This window comes from Cebidichthys violaceus, unplaced genomic scaffold (assembly GCF_023349555.1).
Source record: "Cebidichthys violaceus isolate CVI_PGR_0920_01 unplaced genomic scaffold, fCebVio1.0.p SCAF_178, whole genome shotgun sequence".
NCBI classification, from domain to species: Eukaryota; Metazoa; Chordata; class Actinopteri; order Perciformes; family Stichaeidae; genus Cebidichthys; species Cebidichthys violaceus.
In genome coordinates this window covers 10,001-32,109 of record NW_027176349.1, presented here as the reverse complement: position 1 = coordinate 32,109, position 22,109 = coordinate 10,001, and the positions used below count along the sequence as shown (strand labels likewise).

The 22,109-nt window shown below is 43.9% G+C and overlaps 1 long non-coding RNA gene across 1 annotated transcript in view; it reads right to left on the bottom strand.

Annotated features, from left to right (window-relative positions):
• Positions 1–871: 871 nt before the first annotated feature.
• The window catches only part of LOC137874234 (uncharacterized), a 27,582-nt gene continuing 6,344 nt past the window's right edge, over positions 872–22,109 (bottom strand). Inside the window, exons 2-3 of the long non-coding RNA XR_011103278.1 lie at positions 10,503–10,662; positions 872–1,044 (exon numbers count right to left, since the gene is read on the bottom strand). This is a non-coding gene — a long non-coding RNA (uncharacterized lncRNA). The remainder of the gene's footprint in view (positions 1,045–10,502; positions 10,663–22,109) is intronic.

Here is a 22,109-nt window from a genome sequence, read left to right as displayed (position 1 = left end):
GCATGCATATGGTCTAAAATCAATAGAGACGTAGGAAAACCAAAACACACAACAAGAGGGGCACTGCAAGGTACTAAACACAGAAAACACACATCCCTGAGTCACAGGTCACTACAAAAATGTCTACTACTACTACTACTACTACTACTACTACTACTACTACTACTACTACCTGGCAGAATACATTTTAGACTAAGTGTTGGTACTGGAATCCTAATGCTCGCCCCGGCAGCTGTGACTCACACGGTGGAGCAGATTAGCCACCATGACGCCCTTCTACCTCCCTCCACTGAAGGACCAACATCCTGACTGTGTGTGTGTGTGTGTGTGTGTGTGTGTGTGTGTGTGTGTGTGTGTGTTGAGAGTCAAGAACGTGACTGATCTTCTTCATAGGACACGGAGTGTCTGAGTAATTCACTGCACTGTTAAACAGCCCACAGCTAAACAAACATTACTTAATCTTTTCTGACAAGGGACTGACGATGGTTGACGGCCGAAGAATTATTAACCCGACGAATGTGTTTCGTCAACTTAAAGAAGGGTTGTCACTAGGAATGCGTTGGGACATATATATATATACTATACAATACTATACAATACTTCTATTTCCTATCAGATGGCGTTGAATGCAACCGAGCAGACAAAATAACAGGTTCACGACTGATCTGTAGATTATCTCCTGGCATCCGCTGACAACTGAAATGCTTTCAATTTTCCTATCTGACAGTCTTAAAAAAAACGTTCCTCTGAGGAGAATAGTGATGCAGTAACAAGCACAAGACTGTCACAGCTTATATCATCATCAGAGGTCTTCTCCAGAACCGGCTGCATGATCCGCTTTATGAGATTTTGAATTACTTCCCAGCAGCATTTTCCCCAGCAATCAGAAATCCAAAGTGTATGCCAGAATAACAGAAACAACGGAGCACAACTTGGCATTTATATAAAGAATTTTTTTTTTTTTTTTTTTTTTAAATGCTGTTTGGTTTGAACACAGTAAGTGTACTCACATTGATCGATGTTCCCGTCTGCTCTCCCCTTCTCCTGCAAACAGAGAGCACACACACACACACACACACACACACACACAAAAGTGGTTATTACAGGCTTGGAGGAGTGAGACAAAAACAGCCCTTTGTGCAGCTTTTTTTTTTTCGCGCGCCATTCGTTACCGTGCCTTTTTCCCCCACCTTTTTTTTTTTTTTTTTTTCTGGGTTCAGAGAAAGACGTCTGGTGAACAGACTGGAAGAGAATGGTGAAAAAGAAAAGAACAGGAGAGACGGGGAAGAAGAGAGAGAATGTGTGTCGGCTGACAGGAGAGAAACGAGGGGACCTTTACAAAAGGCGGATCCCGGAGTCAATTCGATCAACCTAATTGGAAATACACTTCCCAGCAGGCTGCGAGATGGCAGTTGTCACTATGTTGTGCTGGGATGTTTATCAGGATGTCAAACAATTGATACAGCAAGGAGAAAAGGATTCATTTTGTCAGCTGTAACTGTGAGTGTGATATTGACGTGCGGCTTCAAATTTCAATAAATGTCACTTTCATTCATGGCTTTCCAAAGACTCAGAGTGTGTGTGTGTGTGTGTGTGTGTGTGTGTGTGTGTGTGTGTGTGTGTGTGTGTGTGTGTCTCTGACGAAATGGAGGACAATTATGTACGGCATTCAAAGCTGACAAGCTCAAATTTGCTCTAACAAAATGCACCGTTGGACTTTTATGCACCCACTAAAAATAACAAGAGGGATCAACGCATAGATTGGTGACCGATTTATTATTATTGATGATTTCAGCCGATGTGGACGAGACTTGAAAACCCCTCTGAACCCCCAAAAAACCCGCCGGCGGGATATAAAAGCATGTTTTCTTCAAACAATCGACAAAACGACAGCGTTTATCACAGCCAGAAGCTGTAAAAACTATCAATATCGTCAGATTTGTATCTTTCCGACGGTCCTTGAACACATCGCGTGTCAGGAACGCTTCCATCAAAAAACTTGCAGCTTGTGTTGCTGATGCAGAATTGTTATGAACAAGCGAATCACCCATGCACCTCAAAATTAGCTCTTTAGTTCTTTAGTTGACCAACCAAACCAACCAAAATCATATATTTTGACTTTTAAGATTCAAACTAATAAATAAGATTACAGATATATCCAATGCAGTTCCAGATATCTGCAATGTAAATTTGGGATATCTGCAACTGACTAGTTGTAATTACCGCCACAAATTCCAAGTTTTTTCATTCCACAACAGCAAATGCTTCTGCCAACACTGTTTGAATGCTTTGCAATTCTAGCTTCACATGAGCAACGTCACGCAATGGTTAATGTATCTGCAGCTATTATTCGAAGATGTGAAAACTGAATTACGGATATCGGCAGCCGTCATTTTCCATGTGCGACGAGCGTCGTTGTCCAGCGTCGGAGTTGCGTCTTCGTTACAACCTTAACCTTTTCACAGTGCGTTGTCAGTTCGTGAAAGTTAATTGTAACATTTGGCGGTCGCCTTATTCACCGTTTGGTTGCATTTAGCTCAACTCTCTCGTTTCACTTCTGGTCGCAAAACAACAAGAAGGCGACGGCCAACATGCCGAACTCGAGGCTTCATACCGGCAGTCACCTCCGGGATCAATCCGCTGCATCGACTTCCTCAACACAAACGCAGATGTGTTTTCTATATAAAATGCATATTTCCCAGTATATGTTTTTTTTAAACCCGGTCGTTCTAGTGTGTTGACACAGTTTGATGCGTACGTTATAAGAGCAGCGGATATTCTCGCCCCATCTGGAAACCATCATGCGGCAAGACAACGGGAGTGTGGATATTTTAAGAAGTGAACGAAGGTGTGAAGAAGTGGTGACAAGATTTCTTGCATTATGAATTAGTAATAATGTTAATGGGGAAAAGTTTGGTTCGTGATAGCCTGGACTGAAATTCACTGCAACTCACTGGACATCAAGTTATATTTTTGTTCTTGCCTTTTAGTAGGCGTCCAGCTGACCTGTGTAGGTATGTGGGAAAACATTTTGTTGTGCATTGTGCGCTCTTCAGCCGCCGCTCCCTTGTGCTTGTTACGGCACTGTGAACGCCGCTCTCCATCAATGTGTCTGAGCTCAAAACGCAATTTAACGTAAAACTGGCAAAACCAAAGATCAACGTGCCTTTTTTTTTTTTTTTTTTTTTTTTTTTTTTTTTTTTTTTTTTTAAATAGAACAGAGGCAGGACTTCCAATGCAACAGCGTTTCTGAAGCAGCCAACGTGTGGCAGCAATTGAAGTGTTGTGACATTTTGCATTCTTGTCCCTCAGTGTGGATGTCACCGGTAATGAGGCTCAGTGATAAAAAGATGTGTGAGTCTGTGAGGCCCCTTTCGGCTTCCCAGGAGACCGAGAGCCTCACGAAAAACACAGCAGTTTTTAGTGCCTCCTGTCATTGCCTCCTCCTTTGTCTTTACATCTCTATATCCTTCTCTCTTTCTGCCATCTGTCTATCTTAATTGCGGACGTGCTTCCTCATGATGGCAGGATAAAATTGAGTGTGCTCATCAGCACCGCCTTCCATCATCTGGAGTGCCGCTGTTTGATCAATTGATTAGGGAATCAAACCAAGCGTAGAGGTGAAAGAAAGGCCATGGGCTTCATTCTAAAAATACTGTTCTCTCTTCTCCACATCTCTGCGGGGTTCTTTTTGTCACACTCCTTTATAAATTCAGCCGTAAGGGATTTTTAACGGCGTAAAATAATAGTTCAGCAATAATCAATGGCAACTATTGCCATGTAGCTGGATAAGGCAAAGTAGTTCCCTTTACACACACACACACACACACACACACACACACACACACACACACACACAGTAGTTGATTAGTAGGTAGTTCATATTTTTCTTGCAACGCAACACTTACATTTACACTTTGATTGGTTGGAGAAATGTAAATAACCACCACCAGAATTTAATTTGAGCAAATACACCCATGATATTTTTGTGGGCGGATTACAGAATAATTCTCTGAACACAAATTTGCTAACAATGCCTCGCAAGCTATGTTGGCAAGTTCCTCTTAATATGTACAGTCACCCACTCTCAAGTGTTACTTGAGAAAGTTAATATTAACCTAGGAGATCATATTAGCCACCACTACGCCCCTGGCAGACTACTTTGCCTCAAGGATAGCAGCCTGGAGCACTGGAGCTGACTGCTGGCTAGTTAGCTAGCTAGTTAGTTAGCTAGCTAGTTAGTTAGCTAGCTAGCGTGTCCCTCTCCAGAGCTGGCTGCTTAGCTGGAGTCGTAACAACTGTGTTCGGATTAATTTTTCTGACCATTGTTGCATCATGCCATGCTAATCATGGCATGATTAGCAAGCTAGCCAAGTAGCCTAGTTAGCTTGCTAATTCCACCATGCTTTCATGCTACACTGAGTACATAAAATGTGCCCTACAGCGGGCCTTCTCTTCACCTCTCTAATAGTTTAGCCTATTAGTAGCATTTCTCTCCATCTCTCTATTAATGTAGCCTCCTGTGGCGTAGCAGCCGTGACAACTGAGCAGGTTAGCGAAAGGCTAAGCTAATCTATTAGCAACATTTTATCTCCATCTCCGAAATGCTTCCACGATAGTGTAGCTCGCCTACAGCCTAGAATCCCAGTTTGTCCCCTCAAATGTATGCAATAAGATAACACAACAAGATGACATTTCCGTTGTGTAACTTTAGCCCACAAAAAAAAGTCTACAGGGCAAACCCACTGGGTTTAAATTAGGAGGGATCTGATGCTTTTCTCTACAATGATTCCTTTTTGTGATGGAGCCTGCCCAGAGCAGTAAGGATTATGGGATGAGACTATGGAAACAGGTGGGATGCAACTCTTGAGCCTGAGGCTGTTTTCATTTGACTTATGCTCATTTATTCACACTCTTATGGCGTAGGCACTAATGTCTCAGGCATGTCATATATTATTATTTTCAAGACAGGTTAGGCGCTGAAAGCCAGTAGATTGTACGTCGTAAAGGCAAAGCACTTGAACACAATTTGCATCTAGAGGGTCCGCGGGGATTTAACAACCTCAACCAACGAGCAGCGAGTCGTACGCACCGAAGGAAAAATGTGCCAGCCGCGTTCTTTACATCCTACATGTATGCTTATCACACGGGAGGCAATGGAAGACGGAGTTTAAGTGGCCATGGTCTTCAACATCAGGAATACAGATTGTCCTAAAATCGTGATTTAGTTTTTAAAGTTTGTTTTACTCACTGTATAAAGCAGGAGCACCGCTGCTATGCTTACCTGCTGTTAGACACGTTGCATATGATTTTACATGACAGCTACATGCCGGCCAATCAGAAACTCATATTGTCCTTGGCTGTTGCATAGATTAATACCTCTACTGTGACTTCACAGTCGTGGCACCGAATTAGAACAGAGTCTAAGTGTACAAACTCCAAAAATATTGTTATAGCCTCTTGGAAAACCAGTAGAAACTAATGTCTGAGTGCTACATGCTTCCATCTCGGATGCCATTTAAAACACCCACACACACACACACAACGAGAATCCGACACTGCGGCTACACAGAGGCTGACATTTTGTTTGGAATGCAATTTGAACAGCAGGGCAATTCAAGCAAACATGCGTCTGTTACAAAGTGTGCTTGGGAAAAAAAGGGCTTCCCCCCCCCCCCCCCCTGCGCTCTTAAATACGCCGCTATGCCGGCCCTCTTCATTCAAGGAGCCATATGTTGATGTGCCCACTTATTCTCGCTCCATCTCTCTGAACAACAAAACTCTCCGCCCCGGATTAGCTGCCCGTATGCCAACAGTGTTGCAGCATCAATATGTTTCGCTGAGCGGCAGCTCCGTTTTTTTTTTTTCTGTCGGAGCACATTGATACGTTGACCTTTTTAAGATACTTGCCCGATTAGGATGAAGAGGCATCGAGGAAAGGAAAGCTAAATCTGTCCGTTTCTTTGTTTTCACAAGAGTTCACCTTTCTACGTTCAATATTTATTCCCTGGTGTCTGCTGCTCGGAAATAAGGGACCCGTCTTATCTCACAGAAACTCATCGGTACGAAACAAAAACATGTGCAACGTAAGGTAATTAGTAATACCTTCACAGGCATAACTTTGATGAGTCCTAAAATAGAACTACAACCTAACATTCATTTCCCCCTCCTGCATCATTAGCTGGAGGGATTTCATGTTTCCAGTGATGCTTGTTGGCACGGTCTGTCTTCTAAACATCTTCATTTATTCACAATTTTCCAAAGCTTCTGGAGAATAAGTGAGAAACAACAGTGTCGCCATGTTTCACACGTTTTCTATGTGCCGGCGGACACAGCACTCGTGAACGAATGTGCTAATCGCCTCCCATCAGAACACATCACGAGGGAAGGGGGGGCTGAAAACAGTTGGCTACCGTCATGTGACCCCCGATCACCTTCACAAAGAACCTCCAAAACTATAACTCTACAGGATAGGACTATAGGATGAATAAAGATAATGTCTAGACGTGGATGCAAGGAACACATCTGCTTTTATTCATCAGGCTTGTTCTTTCCAATGTCGAGACAACATGAGCGTCACAGAAGGGACATCGAGGGGTTTTTGTGTTCTTATGAAATATCACTTTTATCCATTTATACGTCCTTATCATCTTTCACTTTTCCCTCTCTGCCCGTGGCCCAATTTCACCCTCATCTTCATCTTCTTCAAGAAAAAAAACCCATTAATGTCTCTCATTTCATATGTTCTACTCTTGTGTCTCTTTAAGATCAAATGAAAGACATTTTCTTTTTATTGTTGTGTACTTTGATTTAAAAATTCTGTGAGCTCCACTCCCTGGAAACGACATCTTTTTAGTTGTTGCTTTATGGCACACCAGTTGGATTACATTTTAGGCGTCACGTTTTATGAACTACTGCTACGAGAGACGGACTAGTTTTGTAAAAATGACTTCCCGTGTCCACCGTCCACAGGCTTACTTGGACCCTTTTGTCCCCAACGACTGATGCTCCTCACTCGCGCGCAACATAGTAGGTGTCTCCGTAAAAGACGGCAGATGCCCGAAACGTTGTGCTGAGCATAGAAAGCATCGCCTACCGCTCTAATCATCGTAGGGAGAAGTATTATTGCTTCATGTAGCGGTAACCGCTGCACGTGTGCTGTATGCCTGAAAGGTTTTCTTCAGCTTTGTGTACAAACTCTCAGGAGACAGCCTGAGGAGTTGGGGAATAACCTTCTGGGACGGCAATGAAACAAAACCTAAAGCTTTATGGGCATACAAGTCATAATCAAAATGTAAATGTGTTTTTTGGGAGGGGGTGTAAGCCCCACCGCTAAAATTCAAACCCAAGAGAAGACCCTGCCCTTGTGGAGAGAATGCTATTTTCTTTCTTTTTCCGTTTTTTCACCGTTCCTGCATTTATTCTCGATTCATTCAGTGCATAACCCCATTACTCAAAAAGCTTTCATCCAACCGGCACAATTCCCTCTTTCTTTGTGTTACTGCCAAACCACTCCACTCGCCCTTGCCCCCCCCCCCCCCCCCCCCCCCCCTCTTCATAGAGACCACTTCCAAACCAAAACTACCAGCTCACTGTCAATACGCAGTATATGAAAATTCTGCACGCTCAGCGGAATCCTGCGACAATTCTCCGCCCACCAACACGAGCACCCAGGACCAAGACGGCTGCAGCGTCGCATGGAAGACAGACGGACAGACGCTGCATTGATTTGTTGATCCGTTTAAATCAAAACACTATTTTTAGTCCCAAAAAAAAGCGACTGTTGTTAAGGAAAGTTGGGTTATGTTTCTGTTATTGTCTTGCCCATCACCCACGATTATCGTATAAATAACAGAACATTTGTGTAGTGTGACGTGCATTTAGAACAACGGCGTCTTTCCATTTTGCAACAGGTAATAGACCTTTCATCACAGCAGACACTAAACAAGAAGAAGCACATGACATCATTCATGATGGAGTTCACAGCTAGTAAGCGTGCTTATCACTGTGATGGCTTAAATGTCTGCTGTGGGAAAAAAAAAGGTCAATACCGCTGGTGAAAAGAGTTTAAAGTTGACCGAGAAAACTAAAAAGGACTCAATGGATCGGGTTCAGATTGGACAGATTCAATAATGGAATCAGATGGCGTTCGATATTCAACAATGCTTTGGTAATCTCCCTGCATCTTGCCAACTTTGTGCGCAGTTTAATGTCTAAAAGAAAAGAGATGAATTAGATAATAAATGATTAAACCTCTGAATTAGTCTGTGCCCTCATTGTACCAAAGCCGCCATCAACCCAGTGTGGATTTGTCAGAATCAAAGTAGACCCCCAGGAAGTTGACAAGAGGTCAAAATGAAAAGGCTTTCATCTGGACTGGTTTGCTTCATTCATCACTTTTTGGGGGTTTTTTTCAGTCCGTTACACCCTGAAGATATATAATTTACATGTTTACATGTTTTGGGGATGGTTAAAAAAAAAAAAAATCGGTCACACAACGTCTTTAACCCCGAAGGCTTTGAGAATCCTTCCTGCATAATCCTGTGAATTCACACATTCACCCGAGGGTCAACTTTAAAATCCTGGCTGGATCCTGGGGATGCCTGGGAATTTGAAGGGTTTTTTTTTTTTTTTTGCACCAGGGGATTTCGAGGGACACAACCGCCAGGGCAAAATTACATTTCCACAGCCTGCTGCCAACTTGGCAAAGCTCAAAGTGAGTCAGACTTAGAACAGACCAGGGGGCGTGAACGCCTCATTGCACAAAGAATGAGGACGGCTGTGGAGCTGTGTGGCGTGCGTCTGTCTGTGCGTATGTCTTTTTCACGACCTGTTAGGACTCTACAGTTTATGATTTACGTGGAGAGCGTTTGTTAAAAGGCTTCATTCTTCGCTGGCAGGGCCCCGTGAATCTCTCGTGTTCCCTCGCAATAAATGCAACCGGACGAGTTTATTCAGAAACCCGCCCAAGAGCCTTCAAGCAATTATCTCAGAACCGTTGCAAATAGATCGAACAAAAGCAAACGTTTCAAAACGACACGCAAAGGAGAAATAAACGTGGTGTTGTTCATTGTGATCTTTAACAAAAGAAATGAGCAGCAGAGTTACAGCCGACATAATAATGGTATTACTTCATTAATTACAATCAGTTTTTGTAATTTGATGATTTGTTTTTACCAAGTTTCTGATGCACGATCTAAAAGAATGACCTCCGTCACTTCCACGCGGTCAGACACACAGCTTATTAATTATATTATAATTATACTATCAGGACTGAAAAAGTCAACCTGCCACCCACCTGTATATTTTCTTGACAGCTAAAGTACTACAATAGCAAATATGCAGTTTCAGGGAAGTATGCATTGCAAAATATTTGTAATATCAATAAATACAAAGGTACACGTTTCCCATGACACAGATAATAGCGCGGACATGTCATATTTAGCTGTGCTAAATTTGACAACAAATGTGTTTTGTCCGACTTATTTTTATTCACTTCATTTTTCTTGCAGCCCTGATTTGATTTACGGTTGATATGATTGATTTATATCACCGTAAGTGTTTTCTCCCCCTTGATGGAGAGTAAAGGTGATGTCCTCGGTGGGAAGTAGTTTAGTGTGTTAGAGAGAGAGAGAGAGAGAGAGAGAGAGAGAGAGAGAGAGAGAGAGAGAGAGAGAGACAGAGAGAGAGAGAGAGAGAGAGAGACAGAAAGATAGAGAGACAGAGAGAAAGAGACAGAGAGAGAGACAGAAAGATAGAGAGAGAAAGAGAGAGACAGAAAGATAGAGAGACAGAGAGAAAGAGACAGAGAGAGAGACAGAAAGATAGAGAGACAGAGAGAGAGAGAGAGAGAGAGAGAGGGAGAGAGAGAGAGAGAGAGAAAGAGAGAGAGAGAAAGATAGAGAGACAGAGAGAAAGAGACAGAAAGATAGAGAGACAGAGAGAAAGAGACAGAAAGATAGAGAGACAGAGAGAGAGAGAGAGAGACACAGAAAGAGAGAGAGAGAGAGACAGAAAGATAGAGAGACAGAGAGAGAGAGACAGAAAGATAGAGAGACAGAGAGAGAGACAGAGAGAGAGACAGAGAGAGACAGAGAGAGAGAGAGAGAGAGAGAGAGAGACAGAGCGAGAGAAAGAGAGAGAGACAGAAAGATAGAGAGACAGAGAGAAAGAGAGAGAGAGAGAGAGAGACAGAGACAGACAGAGAGAGACGGAGAGAGAGAGACAGAGAGAGAGACAGAGAGCGAGACAGAGAGAGACAGAGACACAGAGAGAGAGACAGAGAGAGACAGAGACACAGACAGAGAGAGAGAGACAGAGCGACAGAGCGACAGAGAGACAGACAGAGAGAGAGAGAGAGAGACAGAGAAGAGAGAGAGAGAGAGAGACAGAAAGATAGAGAGAGAGAGAGAGAGAGAGAGAGAGAGAGAGAGAGAGAGAGAGAGAGAGAGAGAGAGAGACAGACAGACAGACAGACAGACAGACAGACAGGTAATATTTACCGTGGAGTGTGGTTCCTGGTAGGAGGCTCGTGTCATGGTGGCTGTATCAGCGCCGCCTCGCCTGCTGCTCTTGAGCCCTTCAGCCAGCCAGAACCCTGAGGCTCCCAGCAGAGCGGCCACAGCCACGGCCCAAACACCCCGGCTGCCCATGAGTGTCTGCCTGAGCGGGGAAAAAAGCAAAAACACAAAGTCCTTAGACTGACATTGTTGTATCCACAAATAAAACAAGTTACACAGCTCTCATATTCATAAGGGGAGCGGAGCGGTTCACGGGTCTACACTGTATCAATTAAGTGGACTATGGACGACATATGTACAGTTGTGGTCAAAAGTTTACATACACTTGTAAAGAACATAATGTCATGGCTCTCTTGAGTTTCCAGTTATTCCTACAACTCTGATTTTTCTCTGATAGAGTGATTGGAACAGATACTTCTTTGTCACAAAAAACATTCATGAAGTTTGGTTCTTTCATGACTTTATTATGGGTTAACAGAAAAAGTGATCAAATCTGCTGGGTCAAAAATATACATACAGCAACATGAATTAGCAATTTTGGTGACTTAGAAAGTTGTGTCAATGAAATGAGCTTCATAGCATGGCCTCTTAACTTCTTGTGAGTGATTATGAGTGACTACAGCTGGTGACTTCTCTGAGGCCATTTAAATAGGGCTCATTGGATACAAACGCCCACAAACGCTACAATGGGAAAGTCAAAGGAGCTCAGCATGGATCTGAAAAAGCGTATCATTGACTTGAACAAGTCAGGAAAGTCACTTGGAGCCATTTCAAAGCAGCTGCAGGTCCCAAGAGCAACAGTGCAAACAATTGTTTGTAAGTATAAAGTGCATGGCACTGTTTTGTCACTGCCACGATCAGGAAGAAAACGCAAGCTATCACCTGCTGCTGAGAGAAAATTGGTCAGGAGGGTGAAGAGTCAACCGAGAACCACCAAAAAGCAGATCTGCCAAGAATTAGAAGCTGCTGGAACACAGGTGTCAGTGTCCACAGTCAAGCGTGTTTTGCATCTCCATGGACTGAGAGGCTGCCGTGCAAGAAGGAAGCCCTTGCTCCAAAAGCGGCACCTTAAGGCTCAACTGAAGTTTGCTGCTGATCACGTGGACAAAGATAAGACCTTCTGGAGGAAAGTTCTGTGGTCAGACGAAACAAAAATCAAGCTGTTTGGCCACAATGCCCAGCAATATGTTTGGAGGAGAAAAGGTGAGGCCTTTAACCCCAAGAACACCATGCCTACCGTCAAGCACGGTGGTGGTAGTATTATGCTGTGGGGCTGTTTTGCTGCCAATGGAACTGGTGCTTTACAGAGAGTAAATGGGATAATGAAGAAGGAGGATTACCTTCAAATTCTTCAAGATAACCTAAAATCATCAGCCCGAAGGTTGGGTCTTGGGCGCAGTTGGGTGTTCCAACAGGACAATGACCCCAAACACACATCAAAAGTGGTAATGGAATGGCTAAATCGGGCTAGAATTAGGGTTTTAGAATGGCCTTCCCAAAGTCCTGACTTAAATCCCATTGAGAACATGTGGACAATGCTGAAGAAACAAGTCCATGTCAGAAAGCCATCACATTTAACTGAACTGCACCAATTCTGTCAAGAGGAGCGGTCAAAGATTCAACGAGAAGCTTGCCAGAAGCTTGTGGATGGCTACCAAAAGCGCCTAATTGAAGTGAAAATGGCCAAGGGACATGTAACCAAATATTAGCACTGCTGTATGTATATTTTTGACCCAGCAGATTTGATCACTTTTTCTGTTAACCCATAATAAAGTCATGAAAGAACCAAACTTCATGAATGTTTTTTGTGACAAAGAAGTATCTGTTCCAATCACTCTATCAGAGAAAAATCAGAGTTGTAGAAATAACTGGAAACTCAAGAGAGCCATGACATTATGTTCTTTACAAGTGTATGTAAACTTTTGACCACAACTGTATGACAATATTGTGTCATTTTCCAATCCTCCTACTAGAATCCTGCGTCGTGCATAATGAGACACGTGTAACCGATGGCGTTCACGCACGCACACAGTCGCACACAATGGGACAAATATTGTGCGCCGACATAAAGTGAACACGAACACAAAGCATAATACGGCAGCGTGAACATCAAAAGCCGCCACTGATGGGGATAATTATCTGCATTACAAAAGGACACAGAAAGTCTTTTGATGTCAACAAAGAGACAACCCTCTGAAGTCGCGAATGGTGGAGTGTGTTATGAACTCGGGGGATCAATTTCGCTGCTGTGACACACATATATATACACACACACACACACACACACACACACACACACACACACACACACACACACACACACACACACACACACACACACACACAGGACAAAAAAATAAACAAGCCGTCCCGTCTGTGCTGTTGTGTAGCTGCATCGAAACATATTTTTTTCCCCAGACATGACGAGCTCCATTTGTAAATGATATAAAAACGGTAAGCATGTATTTAATAACTATATGTTCAAATGTGTTTTAAATCATGTTCATAAGGGGGAAATACTGTTATAAAAATAGGATAACCATAAAAACAAAAAGAACACAAACTACAGTGTAGATAATAAGCAGAACTCTGATACAGTGGCTTTCCAAAAGGAGTATTTACTGCAGGTTCTTTGTTCATTGTGTACTTGGCTTGGATTGCGGCAGGTGTTTCTGTTATTGTGTCCACCCCCCTGTCGTTGTCTTGCCGTGTTGCACTGATGACAAATATTTATTGGACGCCGTCAAAGCACCGACTTCTTTGTGTGGCGTTATCGGCCGAGGCAGGCTGTTATTATGACGCCGCGTGACACGGCCGTTTGCTCTGTGCGCTATTCTACTTGTAGGTAATGTGTTTATTGGTTTTTATTTTTACTGTGGCATCGTACTTTATTACGGGGCTTTATTGTGTGTTTTACTACAGAACCAGTCTGGAAACAAATTTCCCTTCGAGGGCCATAAAGTCTGCAGTTGAACTGAAAACAAGGACAGGAAAAAAAAAAAAAAAAAAACGCCACGATGCATCTCACACAGTGCAGGTGTGTTCACGGCGTTATTTGTGACGTGTATAATGTACTAAAGTGCCACAAAAACTTTGCACATGTACTTCTGACCAGCGCTAACCATACAGTACACACACACACACACACACACACACACACACACACACACACACACATACACACACACACACACACACACACACACAATCAGGTCCTGTCGGTGTAAACATCACTCAGCTAGCTAGCCCGAGGCTAACGGGACCTCACAGATGAGAGCTCGTCGTTGTGAAATTAAACACCAAATGAGATCTGCCAGTCACTGTCTTAATGTGCTGCCTGGCCCCCTGGCATTGGCTCACACACACACACACACACACACACACACACACATTCATACATGAGTATACACACACACACAGAGAGAGAGAAAGAGAGCCCTGGTGGTGTGGAATGAACGGTCCATTTTGAAATTCATCGGGAGGGAGAAAGTCTATGAGGAAGCCAATTATTTGACCCGCATGTTAAAAAGCTTAAAGAGACAGACTCTTCAAAAAGCGACGCACCCTTTGGCCTTAGAGTTATGAACAGACTCAGTGTTCCCGAGAGTTGAATACATCCAAGCAAATTTAACTCGCCATCTCTCATTTTGTATGTTGTTTTTTTTTGTCTTCAGAACTTGTATGGACCCCGAGGAGTCCTGCAGCCGACCTCTTCCCCCTTTTTTTTCCCTTACATTCTGTAGTTTTGTTCTCATTTTCTTTGTATGCGTTTGCCGATAAATTGGTTTGAAGACTTTTGGAATCATTAAACAAACTAGCTATTAGTTGATGGATTTAAAAAGAGGAAGAAAAGGCACCGACACAGGACAGGAGGGAACAGTTCTCATCACATTCAGCGCTGCGGCGCATCAACGTATGGATTAAAGAACCTTGCTTTGCCGTCTTGCAGACTTTAAGAACGATAACAGCGACCATTAACCGTCTCAAACATTTTGATTTCCGTTGGTTGTTTGGATTTCTGAAGCTGCCTTTTGCTACTATAGTCAGCTGAATGCCTATAATGTGCAGCGCTCAGGTACAGTAAAGCGCCATCTGCTCGCCATCTCATTTCAAGATAAGGCGGTCGGAAAGAAAGTGACATCTCACGTTCCTTTGAGACGCGTCAGCTACTTTCAGCCGGGAGCTGCTTTTTTTTTTTTTCTTTTTCTAGGTCGAAGGTAAAATATTAATTTTCAGCTGCGGCTTGAATGAATAAATGAATGAATGCATCGATGGACACGTGAAAACACGCACACAAACATAGGACAAGATGGTGGAAAGACTGGTGGTATGAAATCAATATGGGATTGTTGAAGTTGTCACATGTCTAAGAACATTTTAAGAGCCGACGTTTGAAGTAGGATTATCCTTTCACTATTGCGCAATAAATGGTGAGTTTTAAAGTGGCTGAACACAGTTTTTCACAATCAGGACACAGTTTCTGTAGTCTTGTCTTCTGATCTAACAAAACCGCCTTTCTTCCTCAGCGTGAGAACTACAAAACATCTGGCTCCGCTGTGAAGGCAACACGCATCTGTCAGGCTGCGGCTAATGGTGATATGTGTCGGCAATACCATGTACGGATCCTGGAGAGCATAACGTTCCCCGGCAGTGATGTTGACGAATGTTTCCTGTTCATTTTGTGGCACGTATTTCTCACCTCTTCAGGAAGTGCTACCCTGAGCCTTCCACTTAGCACTTATTGTTTTCATACTAGCTTGTTGCACTTATTGTATTCGTATTACTTATAGCACTAACTGTTTTTCTTGTTTCTGCACTGTACTTTGGCTCTGAGTTATGCTCTGCTTCAGGCTCTTAGATGCTCGTTTGGAAAAGGAAACGTACTTATGACTTCTGGTGACTGGTAGTTCTTTTGATTACTCAAATCATCTTTTGATTGAACTCATTGTAATCTATGGGTAGGATTCCCCTCAGCCAGCCATTACAAGAATGTAGGTGATTTGGCTTTAAAATGTCAAAAGCTTTTGATCAAATCTGTCATGCCCCAACTCCTCACTGCCGCTATGGTTATAAGGGGAGGGGGGGGGTGTAAGCATAGGAGCCAAACAGGGACAGAGTTGGAAAGCTCTGACTGGAGGCTAGCAGGCAGGCCGGAAGCTAGCAGGCCCTGGACAGCTGGAGGTTAGAAGGCTATGAAGCTAATGTGAGGCTAGCAGGCCGGAGGCTAGCAGGCCCTGGCCCACTGGAGGTCAGAAGGCTATGAAGCTAATGGGAGGCTAGCAGGCCCTGGACAACTGGAGGTTAGAAGGCTATGAAGCTAATGGGAGGCTAGCAGGCCGGAGGCTAGCAGGCCCTGGCCCACTGGAGGTCAGAAGGCTATGAAGCTAATGGGAGGCTAGCAGGCCCTGGACAACTGGAGGTTAGAAGGCTATGAAGCTAATGGGAGGCTAGCAGGCCCTGGACAACTGGAGGTTAGAAGGCTATGAAGCTAATGGGAGGCTAGCAGGCCCTGGACAACTGGAGGTTAGAAGGCTATGAAGCTAATGAGAGACTAGCAGGCCCTGGACAACTGGAGGTTAGAAGGCTATGAAGCTAATGAGAGACTAGCAGGCCGGAGGCTAGCAGACCCTGGCCCACTGGAGGTCAGAAGGCTATGAAGCTAATAGAAGGCTAGCAGGTCGATGGCTAGCAGGCCGATGGCTAGCTAGCAGGCCCTGGACAGCTGGAGGTTAGAAGGCTATGAAGCTAATGGGAGGCTAGCAGGCCGGAGGCTAGCAGGCCCTGGCCCACTGGAGGTCAGAAGGCTATGAAGCTAATGGGAGGCTAGCAGGCCCTGGACAACTGGAGGTTAGAAGGCTATGAAGCTAATGGGAGGCTAGCAGGCCCTGGACAACTGGAGGTTAGAAGGCTATGAAGCTAATGAGAGACTAGCAGGCCCTGGCCCACTGGAGGTCAGAAGGCTATGAAGCTAATAGAAGGCTAGCAGGTCGATGGCTAGCAGGCCGATGGCTAGCTAGCAGGCCCTGGACAGCTGGAGGTTAGAAGGCTATGAAGCTAATGGGAGGCTAGCAGGCCGGAGGCTAGCAGGCCCTGGCCCACTGGAGGTCAGAAGGCTATGAAGCTAATGGGAGGCTAACAGGCCCTGGACAACTGGAGGTTAGAAGGCTATGAAGCTAATGGGAGGCTAGCAGGCCCTGGACAACTGGAGGTTAGAAGGCTATGAAGCTAATGAGAGACTAGCAGGCCCTGGCCCACTGGAGGTCAGAAGGCTATGAAGCTAATAGAAGGCTAGCAGGTCGATGGCTAGCAGGCCGATGGCTAGCTAGCAGGCCCTGGCCCACTGGAGGTTAGAAGGCTATGAAGCTAATGAGAGGCCAGCATGCTGCAGGCTCCAGAACCATAAAGCTAAAATGTGACCACGGGCCACGGCAATGCCCGGATTGAGTTTAGAATTTACAGTGCACTGCATCTTTAATACCGGCTCAAACCACAAAAAAGCCCACAGATTATATTTAATGGTACATGTAGCAATGAATGATTGATTTACCAAGACCAAGGATTACCCCAAAGATTTCAACATTACAGCAATTAAAAGGGTATTAAAATACAGGAAGTCCATAACACCCAATAGGTTAAAAACAGTAAAAAAAAAGTATCTAATATACTTAGTAATACAGGTTATAATAAAAGGGTAACTTAATGAACCAACACAAAACCAAGCAAAACAAAACCATGAATACAAATAAATTGGTAACTTAAACAAAACAGCAGTGGCAGTCCACGCCTCTCCTGCCTCTCACTGCATAACCCCGATCCGGAAGACTCGACGCGGGAATAATCTCTATAGAGCTGGACCTAGAGTAAAACGGGACAAAGTGTGAAACCCACAGCAAATATGCCTCAACTTACAAAACTAAAGTTCACACCTACCGAAGCCTGGGAGTCAGAGAGAGGGAACGACGCGGCTCATGGTATGGCTTATATATGGACCAAACAAATTGGGAACCAGGAAGTAGGAGGGGCTAAGGCCCCACCCAGCCTTACAGTAGCCCAGGAGGAACATTTCGTTACCGGCTACAAACACTTTCAAACATCTATAAAATACACAATGCATACTATTGTCTTTTAAATGTATTGCATAGTTTCTATGTGTGAACACACTACACAGTCAACACCTTGTCAGTGCATAAATACTGATAAATTATGAATTGATCTGAGATACAACTTCCTATTCACATTCTCTGCAGCTCTCTCACAGCCCAGCAGCTAGCTAGCTAGACTGTCCTACTTATCTTGCTGCCGCCGCCCCCCCCACCACCATTAAAAATATCCCTGTAGAGTCCAAGCACCAAAGACTCTGTCAAGACTTAATCATCACATATCATCTGCTACCTTTTGTTCATCTAACTCGTCTCTCCTGATTGAAAAGCTCAGTAATTATGACCCAAACCTGTCATATTTCACCTCCATTAAAGCACTAATTCAACCCAAATCGTGACCTTTTCCCTGAACCTAACTAATTCGGGTAACATGTATACTTCAATAGCGATTTGTAAATCAAAGGGAATTTATATTGTCCTGCCAAAAGGAGCACCGACTAAAAGGACGTTTGTTTAATGTTCTTTTTTTTAATTAAGAGACCGAGTCTGCAACTACTAACCGGCATGTAAATGATCGCACAGCCTCCTTCCTGCCCTCCGTCACCATGCACTGCAGCTCCAGGTAGGTTTGCTGTCAACGGTTACAAATGACACATGCAGTTCCAGTACGACAATCAGTCGCCCCCCCCCCCCCCCCCCCCCCACTCAGCATGGTTCCTCCCTGCAAGTTGCTGAGTATTTAAAAAAAAAAAGGGAAAAGAAGAAAAAAACAAAAAAAACATCTGTGAACGATGAACACCGCATGCTGACACTGTCAGGTTTGTAGTTCACAGTTCTGAAGTAAAATATTCTGCAGGTGAAGCATCGTCTTCAGCTGCTGACATCTCTGTATTTTTAGGAAAAAAAATTAAGAACATTATCCTTTTTGTCAGCCGAGTTGACCTTTTTACCCTTTTAAAAAAAAGTAGAAGGTAAAGATTCTCTGCTGTCAATAATCTTTTTGTAAAAGTAGGTGTCTTTTTTCTTTTTTGTTTGTTTTTGTTCCCAAACGGTGCATGCCCCATTTTGGAACATACCTCCCTCTCTCTCTCTCTCTCTACACGCCGCCTCAAACTGATGCTCCCCTTCGGGTTAAAATCTCTGCTATCATCCCGCGGCTGTCGACCCATTCTCGGCTTTCAAACAGCCGCCTCTCCTCAGACGGATGTCTATGTAGCATGAAATGGAGCCGCCGAGGGGATCGCCTTTGCCCATAATGTTTTCGCGACGCCTGTATGCCGCAGCGATTCGCTCTTCCGTATTTCATTCTCAGCGCAGTTGGGGGAAGATACCGAGGAGACCAGGGGGTGTCAATCCGTCTGTCAGCCATGCACCCGGATCACACGCTCTAACCCTAGTTATCTTCCAGACACTCCAGGTGAACAGGATACGCAGCCTTTCTTATTTATATATTATATTTATGACAAGATGTGATACATCTTAGGATAACTCTGGGGTGGTGTTTCCCATAGAGGATTTATACAGCACAGTAGCCCGGAAAGATAAGGTTATGAACTGTCATTCACTGCAATGTAAAAAGGCTCATAAGCGCTGGCCCTCGGAATGGAGCCGGGGTTGACACCTCGCCGGCTCAAAGCTGACAGGCCTTATCAGCCGAGCAATCCAGACGGCTCACAGTCAAAAGCCTTCTACTCAGACAAGTTGGAAGTCATTAAGAAAGAGAAGATCTAATTAATGACGTCTGTTGGCAGTTTGGAACTAGAGCTAAAGACATGTTTAGTCTGTTGAGGTTGATTTCAGCAATCCTCCTGTTCACTTCCTGAAAGTGGCCCACAGGTTTCCTCAAGGACGTTTCAGCTCCTTTTTGGCCCTGATCAGACAGAGTGCGTTGTTTTAGCAACCCGTGGCGGGGCTTTTTTTTGTAACTGTTTTTAATGAGAGTGAAGAGAGCACTGTGCGGAGACAAAGACGGAGACGATCAGTCTGGTCTCTAGACACACAACTCCAACGCCGTTGATGCTTAGACATCTGCGGGACGTGTGACACGGGCAAGTGTTTGCTATGTTTTGTCATGTACAACGAAACATATCATTGTTCTGAGCAGTTATGGGTTTCCATTCTATGACAATCAAATTGACAAGCTCTTGAAATGTGTCCAGTGTGATTGTTAACAAAGGAAAAAGCTGCCAATGTGTAATAAATTCCATGAAAAGACACACAAAAAAACCAAAACATCCTCCGTTGCAAGTGTCATGAATCTATATCTCCATTCTTGAAAAAGTTTAGTAATTTCCCAGAACAGCTGGTCACTGTAGCTTTTAGCTAACGTTACTCAAACAGGAGTAAATTGTGCATTTGTCGGAGGCCATTTTCAGCCACTGATTTGAAGCGCTATGGGGAGTGTTCCAGCAGCAGGGAGGTGTAAGTGGGATTAACTGCAAATTAAACACAGTAAACATGATCATGAGTGACATTATCCTTCATTACCGTGGTAATGAAGGATAATGTCACTCAGAGCAACAGTGTGGCTCATTGATGTTGTAACAGTGTTTGGATAAGAATGGAGGTCTATGGCACAGATGATTGAGATTCATCAGGCGTTGGATTCCGTGGTGGAACAATTGTCGGCTTTGGTCAAAAAGCATTGAATACCACCAATGTTTTCCTTTAACCTTTGCTGTATTAAAATAAATGGAAACCAATGGCAGTAAAGAAAAATACATCTTAATTAAAAGAAAAACATTGGATATCTGTCTGTGAAGTTAAAGCATTTTCTAATTTATAATAAGTGAGACAAAACATAGAAATATCTCACATGGTCCAGTCATATGAACAGGATGCAGGGAAATGGTGGAAAAGAAAAATAAATCACAAAAATTGAGAAAAGTCGAGCAATTTTGTAGAAGAAAAAAAAGGCACAATAACACTCTAACACCCGGCATAAGACAGACGGACACACACAAAGACGAGGAGACAGCATAGCATATCATGTGAGCAACAACAACGATGCCAATGACGCAATTATGGCAGCGCCGAGAGAAAGATTAATGTATTTGGTTTTACAGAGAAAGAACTGCATGTGTGCCTTTTCAGATTGTTCTCATACTGCCTCCATGGTATACCTTCAAAAAGAATCAACGGTCGTGATGCAGGTTCTGGTGCTTTGGCAGGACCAGCAATCCTTATTGAGTCAAGTAAAGTCAGTTTATTTGTATTGAAAAGCAACCAAGTTGACCCAAAGTGCTTACGAGTAGAGGCGGACGGGTTACAATCCGCCTCGATGTAGTTATACACAGTTAAAGACATACAAGGTGCATAAAAGGCAATAAAACATAATGTTCGACAATAAAAGATGAATTAAGAAGCAATGACGACGAATTGAATAAAAACCTAAAGCAGATTTAAAACCCAGTAAGAGGACATTAGAAGTGAGTTAAGAGGGGAATTGACAAAGTCTCACACTGAACTAAAAGCAAGCGAAGCTAGGTGGGTCTTGATTTTTAAAAATGTCAACGGTGGAGCTTCTCCAGAGCCTGGGAGAAGGTTCAGTCACCTCTGGTTTGGAGGCATGAAGGACGGACTGGGGGAAGAATAGTTAGAAAGGTCAGTAACGTATTGTGGAGCTAATTCATTCAAGGCTTTAAGAGACTAAATCTTTCAAATTGATCAGCTTGGTTTTTCTCAGAGTGAACAAACCAGCGAGTGACTTGTTAAATCCTGTGCCCCCGTACACCACTGTCAAAGTCATCGTTTCAGTTCAGTCAGTCCACGTTGCCCTAAATGCTCACTGGATGCAGGCTACAATAAAACTCCAGCTGGTACTCAAGTAAATGCAAATTACAAATTACGAAGATTTTTTTTTATTTGGCATTAAACATGTTTGTTGTTCAAATTTCAAGTTAAAGACTTGAGCACGGTTCAAGTTCATCGTTGACCTACTGAGCGGTACGATGACGAGACAATCTCAACTCAAAAGTACACTTTCAACAACTTCTTTTAGTTTTTATCAGAGCTGATCAGAACCGCAAATAAGCGTTGCAAATAAGCGTCGCAAAGAAGCGTCGCAAATAAGCGTCGCAAATAAGCGTCGCAAAGAAGCGTCGCAAAGAAGCGCCGCAAAGAAGCGTCGCAAAGAAGCGTCGCAAAGAAGCGTCGCAAAGAAGCGCCGCAAAGAAGCGCCGCAAAGAAGCGTCGCAGAGTAACGTCGCAGAGAAGCGTCCCAGAGAAGCGTCCCAGAGAAGCGTCCCAGAGAAGCGTCGCAGAGAAGCGCCGCAGAGAAGCGCCGCAGAGAAGCGCCTCAAAGAAGCGCCCCAAAGAAGCGCCGCAAAGAAGCGCCGCAAAGAAGCGCCGCAAAGAAGCGCCGCAAAGAAGCGCCGCAAAGAAGCGTCCCAAAGAAGCGTCCCAAAGAAGCGTCGCAAAGAAGCGTCGCAAAGAAGCGTCGCAAAGAAGCGTCGCAAAGAAGCGTCCCAGAGAAGCGTCCCAGAGAAGC